The following is a 13,706-nucleotide window of genomic DNA, read 5'->3' as shown; positions in this document are numbered from 1 at the left end:
GCTGTGAGTGCCAATTCTGCATCAATCTCATCCTTCTGCAGAAATATTTCCCAAAATGACAAAGTGGCCAATACGGGGATCGAACCCGTGACCTTGGCGTTATTAGCACCACGCTCTAACCAACTGAGCTAACCGGCCAGCTGAGAGTCTTTTTCCCTTGGAAAAAAATGCCTAACTCATTCACACATAAAACCCTTATCCTCACAACAACCTAAAGAAAAACTACATGTGATCTGAAGGAAATTCATGAATATGACAATTATCTTCAAACTGACTTGTATCCTGCATCACATTTAAGTAGAACTGGGACAAAGAAGGTTAAATGCATCTCATTGGTCATTTCCCACAGCAGTACTGACCTGTGACCATTTATGGACTGCTGATTCCAACAAAACAGCAAACTTGTCATAGTAAATCTAAAGCTGTGGGTGGGAATTCTGCATCAATCTCATGCTTCTGCAGAAATATTTCCCAAATTGACAAAGTGGCCAATACTGGGATCAAATTCGCTAACTTGGCGTGATTAGCACCATGCTCAGTCAGAAAAAGTATGCCTTCTGACTGGAGCATAGGAGGGAGGCCAGTTGCAGGGGGGAGTTTTCTTCCCTTGAAAGAAAATGCCTAACTCATTCACAAATACAACCCTTATCCTCACAACAACATTGGTTATGTCCGCAGTAGTACTGACCCGTGACTATGTATGCAGAGCTGCTTCCAACAAAACAGCAATCTTGTGTTAGTAACTCTAAAGCTGTGAGTGCCAATTCTGCATCAATCTCATCCTTCTGCAGAAATATTTCCCAAATTGACAAAGTGGCCAATACTGGGATCAAATTCGCTAACTTGGCGTGATTAGCACCATGCTCAGTCAGAAAAAGTATGCCTTCTGACTGGAGCATAGGAGGGAGGCCAGTTGCAGGGGGGAGTTTTCTTCCTTTGAAAGAAAATGCCTAACTCATTCACAAATACAACCCTTATCCTCACAACAACATTGGTTATGTCCGCAGCAGTACTGACCCGTGACTATGTATGCACAGCTGCTTCCAACAAAACAGCAATCTTGTGTTAGTAACTCTAAAGCTGTGAGTGCCAATTCTGCATCAATCTCATGCTTCTGCAGAAATATTTCCCAAAATGACAAAGTGGCCAATACGGGGATCGAACCCGTGACCTTGGCGTTATTAGCACCACGCTCTAACCAACTGAGCTAACCGGCCAGCTGAGAGTCTTTTTCCCTTGGAAAAAAATGCCTAACTCATTCACACATAAAACCCTTATCCTCACAACAACCTAAAGAAAAACTACATGTGATCTGAAGGAAATTCATGAATATGACAATTATCTTCAAACTGACTTGTATCCTGCATCACATTTAAGTAGAACTGGGACAAAGAAGGTTAAATGCATCTCATTGGTCATTTCCCACAGCAGTACTGACCTGTGACCATTTATGGACTGCTGATTCCAACAAAACAGCAAACTTGTCATAGTAAATCTAAAGCTGTGGGTGGGAATTCTGCATCAATCTCATGCTTCTGCAGAAATATTTCCCAAATTGACAAAGTGGCCAATACTGGGATCAAATTCGCTAACTTGGCGTGATTAGCACCATGCTCAGTCAGAAAAAGTATGCCTTCTGACTGGAGCATAGGAGGGAGGCCAGTTGCAGGGGGGAGTTTTCTTCCCTTGAAAGAAAATGCCTAACTCATTCACAAATACAACCCTTATCCTCACAACAACATTGGTTATGTCCGCAGTAGTACTGACCCGTGACTATGTATGCAGAGCTGCTTCCAACAAAACAGCAATCTTGTGTTAGTAACTCTAAAGCTGTGAGTGCCAATTCTGCATCAATCTCATCCTTCTGCAGAAATATTTCCCAAATTGACAAAGTGGCCAATACTGGGATCAAATTCGCTAACTTGGCGTGATTAGCACCATGCTCAGTCAGAAAAAGTATGCCTTCTGACTGGAGCATAGGAGGGAGGCCAGTTGCAGGGGGATTTTTTCTTCCCTTGGAAAAAAAATGCCTAACTCATTCACACAGACAACCCTTATCCTCACAACAACCTAAAGAAAAACTCCATGTGATCTGAAGGAAATACATGAATATTACAATTATCTTCAAACTGACTTGTGGCCTGCATCACATTTAAGTAGTACTGCGACAAAGAAGGTTAAATGCATCTCATTGGTCATTTCCCACAGCAGTACTGACCTGTGACCATTTATGGACTGCTGCTTCCAACAAAACAGACAACTTGTCATAGTAAATCTAAAGCTGTGGGTGGGAATTCTGCATCAATCTAATGCTTCTGCAGACATTTTTCCCAAATTGACAAAGTGGCCAATACTGGGATCAAATTCGCTAACTTGGCGTGATTAGCACCATGCTCAGTCAGAAAAAGTATGCTTCTGACTGGAGCATAGGAGGGAGGCCAGTTGCAGGGGGGAGTTTTCTTTCCTTGAAAGAAAATGCCTAACTCATTCACAAATACAACCCTTATCCTCACAACAACATTGGTTATGTCCGCAGCAGTACTGACCCGTGACTATGTATGCACAGCTGCTTCCAACAAAACAGCAATCTTGTGTTAGTAACTCTAAAGCTGTGAGTGCCAATTCTGCATCAATCTCATCCTTCTGCAGAAATATTTCCCAAAATGACAAAGTGGCCAATACGGGGATCGAACCCGTGACCTTGGCGTTATTAGCACCACGCTCTAACCAACTGAGCTAACCGGCCAGCTGAGAGGCATATTTCTGACTGGACCATAAGAGGGAGGCCAGTTGCAGGGGGATTTTTTCTTCCCTTGGAAAAAAAATGCCTAACTCATTCACACATAAAACCCTTATCCTCACAACAACCTAAAGAAAAACTACATGTGATCTGAAGGAAATTCATGAATATGACAATTATCTTCAAACTGACTTGTAGCCTGCATCACATTTAAGTAGAACTGGGACAAAGAAGGTTAAATGCATCTCATTGGTCATTTCCCACAGCAGTACTGACCTGTGACCATTTATGGAGTGCTGCTTCCAACAAAACAGCAAACTAGTCATAGTAAATCTAAAGCTGTGGGTGGGAATTCTGCATCAATCACATGCTTCTGCAGAAATATTTCCCAAATTGACAAAGTGGCCAATACTGGGATCAAATTCGCAAACTTGGCTTGATTAGCACCATGCTCAGTCAGAAAAAGGATGCCTTCTGACTGGAGCATAGGAGGGAGGCCAGTTGCAGGGGGGAGTTTTCTTCCTTTGAAAGAAAATGCCTAACTCATTCACAAATACAACCCTTATCCTCACAACAACATTGGTTATGTCCGCAGCAGTACTGACCCGTGACTATGTATGCACAGCTGCTTCCAACAAAACAGCAATCTTGTGTTAGTAACTCTAAAGCTGTGAGTGCCAATTCTGCATCAATCTCATCCTTCTGCAGAAATATTTCCCAAAATGACAAAGTGGCCAATACGGGGATCGAACCCGTGACCTTGGCGTTATTAGCACCACGCTCTAACCAACTGAGCTAACCGGCCACCTGAGAGTCTTTTTCCCTTGGAAAAAAATGCCTAACTCATTCACACATAAAACCCTTATCCTCACAACAACCTAAAGAAAAACTACATGTGATCTGAATGAAATTCATGAATATGACAATTATCTTCAAACTGACTTGTATCCTGCATCACATTTAAGTAGAACTGGGACAAAGAAGGTTAAATGCATCTCATTGGTCATTTCCCACAGCAGTACTGACCTGTGACCATTTATGGACTGCTGATTCCAACAAAACAGCAAACTTGTCATAGTAAATCTAAAGCTGTGGGTGGGAATTCTGCATCAATCTCATGCTTCTGCAGAAATATTTCCCAAATTGACAAAGTGGCCAATACTGGGATCAAATTCGCTAACTTGGCGTGATTAGCACCATGCTCAGTCAGAAAAAGTATGCCTTCTGACTGGAGCATAGGAGGGAGGCCAGTTGCAGGGGGGAGTTTTCTTCCCTTGAAAGAAAATGCCTAACTCATTCACAAATACAACCCTTATCCTCACAACAACATTGGTTATGTCCGCAGTAGTACTGACCCGTGACTATGTATGCAGAGCTGCTTCCAACAAAACAGCAATCTTGTGTTAGTAACTCTAAAGCTGTGAGTGCCAATTCTGCATCAATCTCATCCTTCTGCAGAAATATTTCCCAAATTGACAAAGTGGCCAATACTGGGATCAAATTCGCTAACTTGGCGTGATTAGCACCATGCTCAGTCAGAAAAAGTATGCCTTCTGACTGGAGCATAGGAGGGAGGCCAGTTGCAGGGGGGAGTTTTCTTCCTTTGAAAGAAAATGCCTAACTCATTCACAAATACAACCCTTATCCTCACAACAACATTGGTTATGTCCGCAGCAGTACTGACCCGTGACTATGTATGCACAGCTGCTTCCAACAAAACAGCAATCTTGTGTTAGTAACTCTAAAGCTGTGAGTGCCAATTCTGCATCAATCTCATGCTTCTGCAGAAATATTTCCCAAAATGACAAAGTGGCCAATACGGGGATCGAACCCGTGACCTTGGCGTTATTAGCACCACGCTCTAACCAACTGAGCTAACCGGCCAGCTGAGAGTCTATTTCCCTTGGAAAAAAAATGCCTAACTCATTCACACATAAAACCCTTATCCTCACAACAACCTAAAGAAAAACTACATGTGATCTGAAGTAAATTCATGAATATGACAATTATCTTCAAACTGACTTGTAGCCTGCATCACATTTAAGTAGAACTGGGACAAAGAAGGTTAAATGCATCTCATTGGTCATTTCCCACAGCAGTACTGACCTGTGACCATTTATGGACTGCTGCTTCCAACAAAACAGCAAACTAGTCATAGTAAATCTAAAGCTGTGGGTGGGAATTCTGCATCAATCTCATGCTTCTTCAGAAATATTTCCCAAATTGACAAAGTGGCCAATACTGGGATCAAATTCGCTAACTTGGCGTGATTAGCACCATGCTCAGTCAGAAAAAGTATGCCTTCTGACTGGAGCATAGGAGGGAGGCCAGTTGCAGGGGGGAGTTTTCTTCCCTTGAAAGAAAATGCCTAACTCATTCACAAATACAACCCTTATCCTCACAACAACATTGGTTATGTCCGCAGTAGTACTGACCCGTGACTATGTATGCACAGCTGCTTCCAACAAAACAGCAATCTTGTGTTAGTAACTCTAAAGCTGTGAGTGCCAATTCTGCATCAATCTCATGCTTCTGCAGAAATATTTCCCAAAATGACAAAGTGGCCAATACGGAGATCGACCCCATGACCTTGGCGTTATTAGCACCACGCTCTAACCAACTGAGCTAACCGGCCAGCTGAGAGATATATTTCTAACTGGAGCATAAGAGGGAGGCCAGTTGCAGGGGGATTTTTTCTTCCCTTGGAAAAAAAAATGCCTAACTCATTCACACAGACAACCCTTATCCTCACAACAACCTAAAGAAAAACTCCATGTGATATGAAGGAAATTCATGAATATTACAATTATCTTCAAACTGACTTGTGGCCTGCATCACATTTAAGTAGTACTGCGACAAAGAAGGTTAAATGCATCTCATTGGTCATTTCCCACAGCAGTACTGACCTGTGACCATTTATGGACTGCTGCTTCCAACAAAACAGCAAACTTGTCATAGTAAATCTAAAGCTGTGGGTGGGAATTCTGCATCAATCTAATGCTTCTGCAGACATTTTTCCCAAATTGACAAAGTGGCCAATACTGGGATCAAATTCGCTAACTTGGCGTGATTAGCACCATGCTCAGTCAGAAAAAGTATGCTTCTGACTGGAGCATAGGAGGGAGGCCAGTTGCAGGGGGGAGTTTTCTTTCCTTGAAAGAAAATGCCTAACTCATTCACAAATACAACCCTTATCCTCACAACAACATTGGTTATGTCCGCAGCAGTACTGACCCGTGACTATGTATGCACAACTGCTTCCAACAAAACAGCAATCTTGTGTTAGTAACTCTAAAGCTGTGAGTGCCAATTCTGCATCAATCTCATCCTTCTGCAGAAATATTTCCCAAAATGACAAAGTGGCCAATACGGGGATCGAACCCGTGACCTTGGCGTTATTAGCACCACGCTCTAACCAACTGAGCTAACCGGCCAGCTGAGAGGCATATTTCTGACTGGACCATAAGAGGGAGGCCAGTTGCAGGGGGATTTTTTCTTTCCTTGGAAAAAAAAAATGCCTAACTCATTCACACATAAAACCCTTATCCTCACAACAACCTAAAGAAAAACTACATGTGATCTGAAGGAAATTCATGAATATGACAATTATCTTCAAACTGACTTGTAGCCTGCATCACATTTAAGTAGAACTGGGACAAAGAAGGTTAAATGCATCTCATTGGTCATTTCCCACAGCAGTACTGACCTGTGACCATTTATGGACTGCTGCTTCCAACAAAACAGCAAACTAGTCATAGTAAATCTAAAGCTGTGGGTGGGAATTCTGCATCAATCACATGCTTCTGCAGAAATATTTCCCAAATTGACAAAGTGGCCAATACTGGGATCAAATTCGCTAACTTGGCTTGATTAGCACCATGCTCAGTCAGAAAAAGTATGCCTTCTGACTGGAGCATAGGAGGGAGGCCAGTTGCAGGGGGGAGTTTTCTTCCTTTGAAAGAAAATGCCTAACTCATTCACAAATACAACCCTTATCCTCACAACATTGGTTATGTCCGCAGCAGTACTGACCCGTGACTATGTATGCACAGCTGCTTCCAACAAAACAGCAATCTTGTGTTAGTAACTCTAAAGCTGTGAGTGCCAATTCTGCATCAATCTCATCCTTCTGCAGAAATATTTCCCAAAATGACAAAGTGGCCAATACGGGGATCGAACCCGTGACCTTGGCGTTATTAGCATCACGCTCTAACCAACTGAGCTAACCGGCCAGCTGAGAGTCTGTTTCCCTTGGAAAAAAATGCCTAACTCATTCACACATAAAACCCTTATCCTCACAACAACCTAAAGAAAAACTACATGTGATCTGAAGGAAATTCATGAATATGACAATTATCTTCAAACTGACTTGTATCCTGCATCACATTTAAGTAGAACTGGGACAAAGAAGGTTCTAATGCTTCTGCAGACATTTTTCCCAAATTGACAAAGTGGCCAATACTGGGATCAAATTCGCTAACTTGGCGTGATTAGCACCATGCTCAGTCAGAAAAAGTATGCTTCTGACTGGAGCATAGGAGGGAGGCCAGTTGCAGGGGGGAGTTTTCTTTCCTTGAAAGAAAATGCCTAACTCATTCACAAATACAACCCTTATCCTCACAACAACATTGGTTATGTCCACAGCAGTACTGACCCGTGACTATGTATGCACAGCTGCTTCCAACAAAACAGCAATCTTGTGTTAGTAACTCTAAAGCTGTGAGTGCCAATTCTGCATCAATCTCATCCTTCTGCAGAAATATTTCCCAAAATGACAAAGTGGCCAATACGGGGATCGAACCCGTGACCTTGGCGTTATTAGCACCACGCTCTAACCAACTGAGCTAACCGGCCAGCTGAGAGGAATATTTCTGACTGGACCATAAGAGGGAGGCCAGTTGCAGGGGGATTTTTTCTTCCCTTGGAAAAAAAATGCCTAACTCATTCACACATAAAACCCTTATCCTCACAACAACCTAAAGAAAAACTACATGTGATCTGAAGGAAATTCATGAATATGACAATTATCTTCAAACTGACTTGTAGCCTGCATCACATTTAAGTAGAACTGGGACAAAGAAGGTTAAATGCATCTCATTGGTCATTTCCCACAGCAGTACTGACCTGTGACCATTTATGGACTGCTGCTTCCAACAAAACAGCAAACTAGTCATAGTAAATCTAAAGCTGTGGGTGGGAATTCTGCATCAATCTCATGCTTTTGCAGAAATATTTCCCAAATTGACAAAGTGGCCAAAACTGGGATCAAATTCGCTAACTTGGCTTGATTAGAACCATGCTCAGTCAGAAAAAGTATGCCTTCTGACTGGAGCATAGGAGGGAGGCCAGTTGCAGGGGGGAGTTTTCTTCCTTTGAAAGAAAATGCCTAACTCATTCACAAATACAACCCTTATCCTCACAACAACATTGGTTATGTCCGCAGCAGTACTGACCCGTGACTATGTATGCAGAGCTGCTTCCAACAAAACAGCAATCTTGTGTTAGTAACTCTAAAGCTGTGAGTGCCAATTCTGCATCAATCTCATCCTTCTGCAGAAATATTTCCCAAAATGACAAAGTGGCCAATACGGGGATCGAACCCGTGACCTTGGCGTTATTAGCACCACGCTCTAACCAGCCAGCTGAGAGTCTTTTTCCCTTGGAAAAAAATGCCTAACTCATTCACACATAAAACCCTTATCCTCACAACAACCTAAAGAAAAACTACATGTGATCTGAAGGAAATTCATGAATATGACAATTATCTTCAAACTGACTTGTATCCTGCATCACATTTAAGTAGAACTGGGACAAAGAAGGTTAAATGCATCTCATTGGTCATTTCCCACAGCAGTACTGACCTGTGACCATTTATAGACTGCTGCTTCCAACAAAACAGCAAACTTGTCATAGTAAATCTAAAGCTGTGGGTGGGAATTCTGCATCAATCTCATGCTTCTGCAGAAATATTTCCCAAATTGACAAAGTGGCCAATACTGGGATCAAATTAGCTAACTTGGCGTGATTAGCACCATGCTCAGTCAGAAAAAGTATGCCTTCTGTCTGGAGCATAGGAGGGAGGCCAGTTGCAGGGGGGAGTTTTCTTCCCTTGAAAGAAAATGCCTAACTCATTCACATATACAACCCTTATCCTCACAACAACATTGGTTATGTCCGCAGTAGTACTGACCCGTGACTATGTATGCAGAGCTGCTTCCAACAAAACAGCAATCTTGTTTTAGTAACTCTAAAGCTGTGAGTGCCAATTCTGCATCAATCTCATCCTTCTGCAGAAATATTTCCCAAATTGACAAAGTGGCCAATACTGGGATCAAATTCGCTAACTTGGCGTGATTAGCACCATGCTCAGTCAGAAAAGTATGCCTTCTGACTGGAGCATAGGAGGGAGGCCAGTTGCAGGGGGGAGTTTTCTTCCTTTGAAAGAAAATGCCTAACTCATTCACAAATACAACCCTTATCCTCACAACAACATTGGTTATGTCCGCAGCAGTACTGACCCGTGACTATGTATGCACAGCTGCTTCCAACAAAACAGCAATCTTGTGTTAGTAACTCTAAAGCTGTGAGTGCCAATTCTGCATCAATCTCATGCTTCTGCAGAAATATTTCCCAAAATGACAAAGTGGCCAATACGGGGATCGAACCCGTGACCTTGGCGTTATTAGCACCACGCTCTAACCAACTGAGCTAACCGGCCAGCTGAGAGTCTTTTTCCCTTGGAAAAAAAATGCCTAACTCATTCACACATAAAACCCTCATCCTCACAACAACCTAAAGAAAAACTACATGTGATCTGAAGGAAATTCATGAATATGACAATTATCTTCAAACTGACTTGTACCCTGCATCACATTTAAGTAGAACTGGGACAAAGAAGGTTAAATGCATCTCATTGGTCATTTCCCACAGCAGTACTGACCTGTGACCATTTATGGACTGCTGCTTCCAACAAAACAGCAAACTAGTCATAGTAAATCTAAAGCTGTGGGTGGGAATTCTGCATCAATCACATGCTTCTGCAGAAATATTTCCCAAATTGACAAAGTGGCCAATACTGGGATCAAATTCGCTAACTTGGCTTGATTAGCACCATGCTCAGTCAGAAAAAGTATGCCTTCTGACTGGAGCATAGGAGGGAGGCCAGTTGCAGGGGGGAGTTTTCTTCCTTTGAAAGAAAATGCCTAACTCATTCACAAATACAACCCTTATCCTCACAACATTGGTTATGTCCGCAGCAGTACTGACCCGTGACTATGTATGCACAGCTGCTTCCAACAAAACAGCAATCTTGTGTTAGTAACTCTAAAGCTGTGAGTGCCAATTCTGCATCAATCTCATCCTTCTGCAGAAATATTTCCCAAAATGACAAAGTGGCCAATACGGGGATCGAACCCGTGACCTTGGCGTTATTAGCACCACGCTCTAACCAACTGAGCTAACCGGCCAGCTGAGAGTCTGTTTGCCTTGGAAAAAAATGCCTAACTCATTCACACATAAAACCCTTATCCTCACAACAACCTAAAGAAAAACTACATGTGATCTGAAGGAAATTCATGAATATGACAATTATCTTCAAACTGACTTGTATCCTGCATCACATTTAAGTAGAACTGGGACAAAGAAGGTTCTAATGCTTCTGCAGACATTTTTCCCAAATTGACAAAGTGGCCAATACTGGGATCAAATTCGCTAACTTGGCGTGATTAGCACCATGCTCAGTCAGAAAAAGTATGCTTCTGACTGGAGCATAGGAGGGAGGCCAGTTGCAGGGGGGAGTTTTCTTTCCTTGAAAGAAAATGCCTAACTCATTCACAAATACAACCCTTATCCTCACAACAACATTGGTTATGTCCACAGCAGTACTGACCCGTGACTATGTATGCACAGCTGCTTCCAACAAAACAGCAATCTTGTGTTAGTAACTCTAAAGCTGTGAGTGCCAATTCTGCATCAATCTCATCCTTCTGCAGAAATATTTCCCAAAATGACAAAGTGGCCAATACAGGGATCGAACCCGTGACCTTGGCGTTATTAGCACCACGCTCTAACCAACTGAGTCATTTCCCACAGCAGTACTGACCTGTGACCATTTATGGACTGCTGCTTCCAACAAAACAGCAAACTAGTCATAGTAAATCTAAAGCTGTGGGTGGGAATTCTGCATCAATCTCATGCTTCTGCAGAAATATTTCCCAAATTGACAAAGTGGCCAATACTGGGATCAAATTCGCTAACTTGGCTTGATTAGAACCATGCTCAGTCAGAAAAAGTATGCCTTCTGACTGGAGCATAGGAGGGAGGCCAGTTGCAGGGGGGAGTTTTCTTCCTTTGAAAGAAAATGCCTAACTCATTCACAAATACAACCCTTATCCTCACAACAACATTGGTTATGTCCGCAGCAGTACTGACCCGTGACTATGTATGCACAGCTGCTTCCAACAAAACAGCAATCTTGTGTTAGTAACTCTAAAGCTGTGAGTGCCAATTCTGCATCAATCTCATCCTTCTGCAGAAATATTTCCCAAAATGACAAAGTGGCCAATACGGGGATCGAACCCGTGACCTTGGCGTTATTAGCACCACGCTCTAACCAACTGAGCTAACCAGCCAGCTGAGAGTCTTTTTCCCTTGGAAAAAAATGCCTAACTCATTTACACATAAAACCCTTATCCTCACAACAACCTAAAGAAAAACTACATGTGATCTGAAGGAAATTCATGAATATGACAATTATCTTCAAACTGACTTGTATCCTGCATCACATTTAAGTAGAACTGGGACAAAGAAGGTTAAATGCATCTCATTGGTCATTTCCCACAGCAGTACTGACCTGTGACCATTTATGGACTGCTGCTTCCAACAAAACAGCAAACTTGTCATAGTAAATCTAAAGCTGTGGGTGGGAATTCTGCATCAATCTCATGCTTCTGCAGAAATATTTCCCAAATTGACAAAGTGGCCAATACTGGGATCAAATTCGCTAACTTGGCGTGATTAGCACCATGCTCAGTCAGAAAAAGTATGCCTTCTGACTGGAGCATAGGAGGGAGGCCAGTTGCAGGGGGGGGTTTTCTTCCCTTGAAAGAAAATGCCTAACTCATTCACAAATACAACCCTTATCCTCACAACAACATTGGTTATGTCCGCAGTAGTACTGACCCGTGACTATGTATGCAGAGCTGCTTCCAACAAAACAGCAATCTTGTGTTAGTAACTCTAAAGCTGTGAGTGCCAATTCTGCATCAATCTCATCCTTCTGCAGAAATATTTCCCAAATTGACAAAGTGGCCAATACTGGGATCAAATTCGCTAACTTGGCGTGATTAGCACCATGCTCAGTCAGAAAAAGTAAGCCTTCTGACTGGAGCATAGGAGGGAGGCCAGTTGCAGGGGGGAGTTATCTTCCCTTGATAGAAAATGCCTAACTCATTCACAAATACAACCCTTATCCTCACAACAACATTGGTTATGTCCGCAGCAGTACTGACCCGTGACTATGTATGCACAGCTGCTTCCAACAAAACAGCAATCTTGTGTTAGTAACTCTAAAGCTGTGAGTGCCAATTCTGCATCAATCTCATGCTTCTGCAGAAATATTTCCCAAATTGACAAAGTGGCCAATACTGGGATCAAATTCGCTAACTTGGCGTGATTAGCACCATGCTCAGTCAGAAAAAGTATGCCTTCTGACTGGAGCATAGGAGGGAGGCCAGTTGCAGGGGGGAGTTTTCTTCCCTTGAAAGAAAATGCCTAACTCATTCACAAATACAACCCTTATCCTCACAACAACATTGGTTATGTCCGCAGTAGTACTGACCCGTGACTATGTATGCAGAGCTGCTTCCAACAAAACAGCAATCTTGTGTTAGTAACTCTAAAGCTGTGAGTGCCAATTCTGCATCAATCTCATCCTTCTGCAGAAATATTTCCCAAATTGACAAAGTGGCCAATACTGGGATCAAATTCGCTAACTTGGCGTGATTAGCACCATGCTCAGTCAGAAAAAGTAAGCCTTCTGACTGGAGCATAGGAGGGAGGCCAGTTGCAAGGGGGAGTTTTCTTCCCTTGAAAGAAAATGCCTAACTCATTCACAAATACAACCCTTATCCTCACAACAACATTGGTTATGTCCGCAGCAGTACTGACCCGTGACTATGTATGCACAGCTGCTTCCAACAAAACAGCAATCTTGTGTTAGTAACTCTAAAGCTGTGAGTGCCAATTCTGCATCAATCTCATGCTTCTGCAGAAATATTTCCCAAAATGACAAAGTGGCCAATACGGGGATCGAACCCGTGACCTTGGCGTTATTAGCACCACGCTCTAACCAACTGAGCTAACCGGCCAGCTGAGAAATATATTTCTAACTGGAGCATAAGAGGGAGGCCAGTTGCAGGGGGATTTTTTCTTCCCTTGGAAAAAAAATGCCTAACTCATTCACACAGACAACCCTTATCCTCACAACAACCTAAAGAAAAACTACATGTGATCTGAAGGAAATTCATGAATATGACAATTATCTTCAAACTGACTTGTAGCCTGCATCACATTTAAGTAGAACTGGGACAAAGAAGGTTAAATGCATCTCATTGGTCATTTCCCACAGCAGTACTGACCTGTGACCATTTATGGACTGCTGCTTCCAACAAAACAGCAAACTAGTCATAGTAAATCTAAAGCTGTGGGTGGGAATTCTGCATCAATCTCATGCTTCTGCAGAAATATTTCCCAAATTGACAAAGTGGCCAATACTGGGATCAAATTCGCTAACTTGGCTTGATTAGAACCATGCTCAGTCAGAAAAAGTATGCCTTCTGACTGGAGCATAGGAGGGAGGCCAGTTGCAGGGGGGAGTTTTCTTCCTTTGAAAGAAAATGCCTAACTCATTCACAAATACAACCCTTATCCTCACAACAACATTGGTTATGTCCGCAGCAGTACTGAC

At 42.6% G+C, this 13,706-nt stretch overlaps 12 non-coding genes across 12 annotated transcripts; all 12 read right to left on the bottom strand.

Annotated features, from left to right (window-relative positions):
• Positions 1-64: 64 nt before the first annotated feature.
• TRNAI-AAU (transfer RNA isoleucine (anticodon AAU)) lies at positions 65-138 on the bottom strand. The gene has a single exon. It is a non-coding gene; the product is annotated as a tRNA-Ile (tRNA).
• Positions 139-1,143: 1,005 nt separating this feature from the next.
• TRNAI-AAU (transfer RNA isoleucine (anticodon AAU)) lies at positions 1,144-1,217 on the bottom strand. Its single transcript has one exon. It is a non-coding gene; the product is annotated as a tRNA-Ile (tRNA).
• Positions 1,218-2,672: 1,455 nt separating this feature from the next.
• On the bottom strand, positions 2,673-2,746 carry TRNAI-AAU (transfer RNA isoleucine (anticodon AAU)). Its single transcript has one exon. It is a non-coding gene; the product is annotated as a tRNA-Ile (tRNA).
• Positions 2,747-3,471: 725 nt separating this feature from the next.
• Positions 3,472-3,545, bottom strand: TRNAI-AAU (transfer RNA isoleucine (anticodon AAU)). Its single transcript has one exon. It is a non-coding gene; the product is annotated as a tRNA-Ile (tRNA).
• A 1,005-nt stretch (positions 3,546-4,550) lies between these two features.
• TRNAI-AAU (transfer RNA isoleucine (anticodon AAU)) lies at positions 4,551-4,624 on the bottom strand. The gene has a single exon. It is a non-coding gene; the product is annotated as a tRNA-Ile (tRNA).
• Positions 4,625-6,100: 1,476 nt separating this feature from the next.
• On the bottom strand, positions 6,101-6,174 carry TRNAI-AAU (transfer RNA isoleucine (anticodon AAU)). The gene has a single exon. It is a non-coding gene; the product is annotated as a tRNA-Ile (tRNA).
• A 724-nt stretch (positions 6,175-6,898) lies between these two features.
• Positions 6,899-6,972, bottom strand: TRNAI-AAU (transfer RNA isoleucine (anticodon AAU)). The gene has a single exon. It is a non-coding gene; the product is annotated as a tRNA-Ile (tRNA).
• A 548-nt stretch (positions 6,973-7,520) lies between these two features.
• Positions 7,521-7,594, bottom strand: TRNAI-AAU (transfer RNA isoleucine (anticodon AAU)). Its single transcript has one exon. It is a non-coding gene; the product is annotated as a tRNA-Ile (tRNA).
• Positions 7,595-9,384: 1,790 nt separating this feature from the next.
• Positions 9,385-9,458, bottom strand: TRNAI-AAU (transfer RNA isoleucine (anticodon AAU)). The gene has a single exon. It is a non-coding gene; the product is annotated as a tRNA-Ile (tRNA).
• Positions 9,459-10,132: 674 nt separating this feature from the next.
• TRNAI-AAU (transfer RNA isoleucine (anticodon AAU)) lies at positions 10,133-10,206 on the bottom strand. Its single transcript has one exon. It is a non-coding gene; the product is annotated as a tRNA-Ile (tRNA).
• Positions 10,207-11,296: 1,090 nt separating this feature from the next.
• TRNAI-AAU (transfer RNA isoleucine (anticodon AAU)) lies at positions 11,297-11,370 on the bottom strand. The gene has a single exon. It is a non-coding gene; the product is annotated as a tRNA-Ile (tRNA).
• A 1,663-nt stretch (positions 11,371-13,033) lies between these two features.
• TRNAI-AAU (transfer RNA isoleucine (anticodon AAU)) lies at positions 13,034-13,107 on the bottom strand. The gene has a single exon. It is a non-coding gene; the product is annotated as a tRNA-Ile (tRNA).
• Positions 13,108-13,706: the final 599 nt, after the last annotated feature.

Source organism: Ambystoma mexicanum, chromosome 1p, assembly GCF_040938575.1.
Source record: "Ambystoma mexicanum isolate Mex_15411 chromosome 1p, UKY_AmexF1_1, whole genome shotgun sequence".
Lineage (NCBI taxonomy): Eukaryota > Metazoa > Chordata > Amphibia > Caudata > Ambystomatidae > Ambystoma > Ambystoma mexicanum.
Note: the sequence above shows the minus strand (reverse complement) of the source record. Positions and strands in the feature narration are given on the sequence as shown.